General features: G+C 32.5%; 1 protein-coding gene across 3 annotated transcripts in view; it reads left to right on the forward strand.

Annotated features, from left to right (window-relative positions):
* Positions 1-3,413: 3,413 nt before the first annotated feature.
* The window catches only part of LOC106468406, a 41,434-nt gene continuing 38,454 nt past the window's right edge, over positions 3,414-6,393 (forward strand). For 2 of the 3 annotated variants that reach the window (XM_022396745.1, XM_022396747.1), the window contains exon 1: positions 3,415-3,718. The gene's annotated coding sequence lies outside the window, so the exon portion shown is untranslated. Of the gene's footprint in view, positions 3,719-6,393 lie in introns of all 3 variants that reach the window. The other variant, XM_013928834.2, reaches the window with a different exon arrangement.

A 6,393-nucleotide genomic window follows, 5' to 3' on the forward strand; every position in this document is an offset into this window, starting at 1 on the left:
TACGTCTCACGTACACGGTTCAACCAGTAGACAATAGCCTGAAGTATCGGTAGCAGACAAAAAACCTGTGAACATCCTGTTGTTGTAGAGTGTATGCAACATTGTCTGGATAGACAGGCGCGATAGTTAATGTAAATGTAAAGTTACAGTCTCTGAACTTCCGCTGCGTCTGTTTCATTATGGAAGTTGACTAAAACCACCAAAAGCTATAGAATCATGTTTAGGTAGGCATTGTTCGGCCTATTTTACTTACCTCGAATACTACTTCACTTAAAGGTTATAGAGCCCGAACATCAAATAGTGATACGTAAGGTTGACTTCACTTTACTTCTAAATGAGGCTTCTGCTTCACTAAAGGTTATAGAATCAGAGTATGGAATGTTGATATGTACGATTTACCCTCTCTACTTTTAAAGAAGTATTCTACTTCATTAAAGGTTATAGAATCAGAATATGGAATGTTGATACGTACGTTTGAGTCAACTTTACTTCTAAAAGAGTCTTCTACTTCATTAAAGGTTATAGAATCAGAGTATGGAATGTTGATACGTACGTTTGAGTCAACTTTACTTCTAAAAGAGTCTTCTGCTTCACTAAAGGTTATAGAACCAGAGTATGGAATGTTGATACGTAAGTTTAACCCCACTTTACTTCTAAAAGAGTCTTCTACTTCACTAAAGGTTATAGAACCAGTGTATGGAATGTTGATACGTAAGTTTAACCCCACTTTACTTCTAAAAGAGTCTTCTACTTCACTAAAGGTTATAGAACCAGAGTATGGAATGTTCATACGTACGTTTGAGTCCACTTTACTTCTAAAAGAGTATTCTACTTCACTAAATGTTATAGAACCAGAGTATGGATGGTCATACGTACGTTTAACTCCGCTTTACTTGTAAAAGAGTTTTTCTACTTCACTAAATGTTATAGAACCAGAGTATGGAATGTTCATACGTACGTTTGAGTCCACTTTACTTCTAAAAGAGTCTTCTACTTCACTAAAGGTTATAGAACCAGAGCATTGAATATTGATACGTATGGTTGAAACCAGTTACCATATTACAAACTCATCTACTTCACAAGTCTATCTGTAGGGAACAATCCACCTGAACTGAGGCTGGTGATGTGACTGAAAACTTATCCATAGCAAACGAATATCAAAAAGAAATTTATTTCGTATATATATATATATATATAATACAACATGTAACACAATATCGATATAAGTTAAATATTATAAACGATATTGTGTTACATGTTGTATTATATATATATATAATACAACATGTAACACAGTATCGTTTCATAATATTTAACTTATATCGATTTCATTGTCTGTCATCACATTTTTCTGAATATTAAAGAGCGACTGAACCCAAAACAATTACCTTTACGTTATAATAACTAACCATACTTTACGAAACTTTTATTCATATTGGTGACTCAGAAATATTCAACCTTATGCTAAAAGATGGCGACACTTGCTATCTCGGAACCTGAACAAACCAACATCTTTTGGTGCAATATAGAAAAATAAATACTAATTCCAACAACTCATGAATGCTAAAAATATCTAAATGTAACATGCCAACACAATACACTTGCTATATTCGGTTCGGACGATACCTTTCGCCCAATACCAAAATTTATCAGGAAAATGACATGGTACTTCGGTAATAAACTCAATTATGTTACTAACTACCATAAATTAATGTGTTACTGATATGTTGGTTTGTAGTCATATTAAATGACGTCGTTGTTGGGTAATAAACTGCTCTATGTTACTAACCACCATAAATTAATGTTTTACGGATATGTTGGTTTGTAGTTACAATAAATGACGTCGTTGTTGGGAAATACACTATGTTACTAACTATCATAAATTAACGTTTTACTGATATGTTGGTTTGTAGTTACAATAAACGACGTCGTTGTTGGGAAATAAACTATGTTACTAACCACCATAAATTAATGTTTTACTGATATGTTGGTTTGTAGTTACAATAAATGACGTCGTTGTTGGGAATAAACTATGTTACTAACCACCATAAAATAATGTTTTACTGATATGTTGGTTTATAGTTACATCAAATGACGTCGTTGTTGAGTAATAAACTCAACTATGTTACTAACCACCATAAAATAATGTTTTACTGATATGTTGGTTTGTAGTTACATCAAATGACGTCGTTGTTGAGTAATAAACTATGTTACTAACTACCATGAATTAATATTTTACTGATATGTTGGTTTGTAGTTACATCAAATGCCGTCGTTGTTGAGTAATAAACTCAACTACGTTACTAACTACCGTAAATTAATGTTTTACTAATACGTTTGTTTGTAGTTACAGGATATGCTGTGATCGTTAATAATTCAACTGTGATACTATGTATCATAAAGTAATATTCTATTTATATATTAGTTTGTAGTTACAGGATATGCTGTGATCGTTAATAATTTAACTCTGATACTATATATCATAAAGTCATATTCTATTTATATATTAGTTTGTAGTTACAGGATATGCTGTGTTAATTAATAATTCAACTATGATACTATATATCATAAAGTAATATTCTATTAATATATTAGTTTGTAGCTACAGGATATGCTATGGTAATTAATAATTCAACTGTGATACTATCTATCATAGAATATAATATTCTATCAATATATTAGTTCGGAGCTACATGATATGCCATGGTAGTTAATAATTCAACTATGATATTATCTGTCATAAAGTAATATTCAATTAATATATTAGTTTGGAGCTACAGGATATGCTGTGGTAGTTAATAATTCAATTATGATACTAATTACCGTAACGTAATATTCAATTAATATGTTGGTTCGCAGTAATAGATATATAGTAAACTCAACTGTATTATTAAAGACCGTAGTTATTTTCTCCTCATATACTAGTTTGGAGTCATAGTTGGAGTTAGATAATAAACTCAATATGTGACTAAATATTTATTGGTAAACTATATTTCATCATGAGAAAGTCTTATGATGTATGTGTTAATAGTATTTAAATAATTATGAAAACTCTATATATCAACTTAAAAAATACATATAATTTTATCGCTATTATAATTTATATGTTGAACATGTATTTTTGTATTTGTTAAGCACACCTTCTCATGTTCTCATATTTCACCTAGATCCAGCTTTTTAAGTTGATGTAATTTTTTTCTAGCCGAAAAACTACCACATATAGAAAGAATCGTGTGAGATGTTAAGTTATTTTTAGAATTCAAAAATTACTCTAACGAGAAGCCAGCACACCCATACATTTTAGCCTGAACTCTCCTACAGAAAGGAGGTAAAGTTGTTTTCCTTCGAGGAGAATTTTGTGTTATTCGAACGCATGCCCGCGTGAAAGGGATGTCAGTTTGTTGTATTAGTCAAGGCTGACACATTCACTGGGAACACCATATACAATCATCGAGACATTTTAAGCCAAAAACGCCCGCCTTCTTGGTATACTTATCATTTAGTGACGTTTCTTTCTAGTGTGTGTGGCTCAAAGGAAGTGAAAACATCACACCGGAAGTAGTATCGGTGATAAATTTAGATGACATCATAGAAAACGTTGGTGATTTGTTCCTAAGTTTAAGTTTCCTATTGAATCGGGAATAAAACATCAATAGGAGATTAAATATTTCCACTTTCCTGTGTACCTACTTAGTCGTCTCTGCTGGGTGATATAGAGGTAAGCGGTAGAATATAAACCTGTTTTCTGAAACTCAATCGCTGTCTTTGTTCGTTTTACCATTTTGTCATTTCATGGAAATGTAAATATCCTGACTGGTTTACTATCCTTTTCCTCAGATATGCTGTAAGTCTATCATAAGCCAATTAACCGAGTACTTATTTATGTTGTGAATTTGTATACTTGAAACATTTTTATGATAGCTTAATAGCATTTATATTATCACTTTATTGGAGAGATAGCCTTAGAAACATTGTGCGATTGGATCCAATGTCAAATTTGCTGTATGAAAATAACTATATGATTCAGATCAATTAGATTTTTTCAACTTTTATATTAGGCAGGTTAAACATTGATAAGAATAAGACAAATTAAACAGAATAAATGAGCGGATTTAAAGAAGAGTCTTTCTTAACACAGATAAATGTCAAGAAATCACACAGTACAATACCCACTATATCATATTCAAAACATAGGATTTAGATCTCCTCTTGAATAAAACTGAAACGTGTTGTCTCTATTAAAAGCAACACTGAATGTTTCTGTGGCCAATGGTAATTTGACGATATGTTTACTCATTAATCACTTGATACTGAATGTTTCTGTGGCCACTGGTAATTTGACGATATGTAGACATGTTTACCAATTAATCACTTGATACTGAATGTTTCTGTGGCCAATGGTAATTTGACGATATGTAGACATGTTTACCCATTAGTTACTTGATACTGAATGTGTCTGTAGCCAATGGTAATTTGACGACATATAGACATGTTTACTCATTAATCACTTGATACTGAATGTTTCTGTGGCCAATGGTAATTTTACAATATGTAGACATGTTTACCCATTAGTTACTTGATACTGAATGTTTCTGTAGCCAATGGTAATTTGACGATATGTAGACATGTTTACCCATTAGTTACTTGATACTGAATGTTTCTGTGGCCACTGGTAATTTGACGATATGTAGACATGTTTACTCATTAATCACTTGATACTGAATGTGTCTGTGGCCAATGGTAATTTGACGATATGTAGACATGTTTACTCATTAATCACTTGATACTGAATGTTTCTGTGGCCAATGGTAATTTGACGATATGAGACATGTTTACCCATTAGTTACTTGATACTGAATGTGTCTGTAGCCAATGGTAATTTGACGGTATGTAGACATTTGTATCCATTAGTCACTTGAAACTGCGTGTTTCCATGGCTAATGGTAATTTGACAGTATGTAAACATGTTTAACTATTAGTCATTTGATACTGAATGTTTCTGTGGCCAATGATAACTTGATTGTATATGGGTATGTTTAAGCATTAGTCACCTGATACTGGAGATTTCTGTTGCCTGTGGAAACAAGATGATACATAGACGTTCTTAACCATTAGATTTCTGTGGTTTGTAGTAACTTCTATAGTCACCTGATACTGGAGATTTCTGTTGCCTGTGGAAACAAGATGATACATAGACGTTCTTAACCATTAGTCACCTGATACTGGAGATTTCTGTTGTCTGTGGAAACAAGATGATACATAGACGTTCTTAACCATTAGCTACGTGATACTGGAGATTTCTTTTGCCTGTGGAAACAAGATGATACATAAACATTCTTAACCATTAGATTTCTGTGGTTTGTAGTAACTTCTATAGTCACTTGATACTGGCGATTTCTCGTTTCAGTAGTAACTTGATGATATGAAGACATGTTTTATCAATATTTACATGATTATATGGTCTATTTCTTTAGGTAATAGTAATTGGTGTGTCGTAGATATCTGTAGGCAGTAGTCTTTTGATATTGTCACTTGAAACTGGTAGACTTGGTTTGTCTATTTTCTTTTGATATAGAAAATTATTTTTTGTTTATTGTTAGTTGGAAGTGATAGAGTTTTTGTCTTTTGTCACTTGATAATGTGTAGATTTATTTAATCTATTTTTTCTTAAGGCTGAGTAGGTTTGTTCAGTATACTGTCACTTTGGACTGAGTAGGTTTGTTTAGCATATTGTCACTTTAGACTGAGTAGGTTTGTTTAGCATATTGTCACTTGGGACTGAGTTTGCTTGTTTAGTATATTGTCACTTGAGACTGAGTAGGTTTGTTTAGCATATTTTAATTTGAGACTAGATAGATTCGTTTAGTATATTGTCACTTGAGAGTGAGTAGGTTTGTTTAGTATGTTGTCACTTGAGAGTGAATAGTGTTACGTATATGCTTGTTTGTTAATTTCCAGTAGAAATTCTTTCCGAGAAGTTTCAGCGATACAAGTCCTTTCTTGGTTAAACTAGTTTATTCTTCCTCGATACAAACTTTTAGCACACAATAATTGCACAATCAATACATTTCTCGTCACTTTAAAGTTAACTACTTTTATTATTCACGCTATAAATCACAGTGATTCACACACTTTACTTACCGTCACTACTGTTCGCTTCTTTAATTATCTATCTCTCGCTGGCTTCTCTACCAGGCTTATATACTAACGTCTCGAATGTACTCGGGCCTCCCCAATCATTCATGATCATTCGAGAAATTCATCACGTGTCACCAGTGTCACGTGACTTCCGCTGTCGTAACAATAGGTTTATTTAGTATATTGTCATTTGAGATTGAGTAGGTTTGTTTAGTATATTATTATGACAGCGGAAGTCGCGTGACGCTGGAAGCA

Source organism: Limulus polyphemus, unplaced genomic scaffold (genome assembly GCF_000517525.1).
Source record: "Limulus polyphemus unplaced genomic scaffold, Limulus_polyphemus-2.1.2 Scaffold2997, whole genome shotgun sequence".
Taxonomy (NCBI): Eukaryota; Metazoa; Arthropoda; class Merostomata; order Xiphosura; family Limulidae; genus Limulus; species Limulus polyphemus.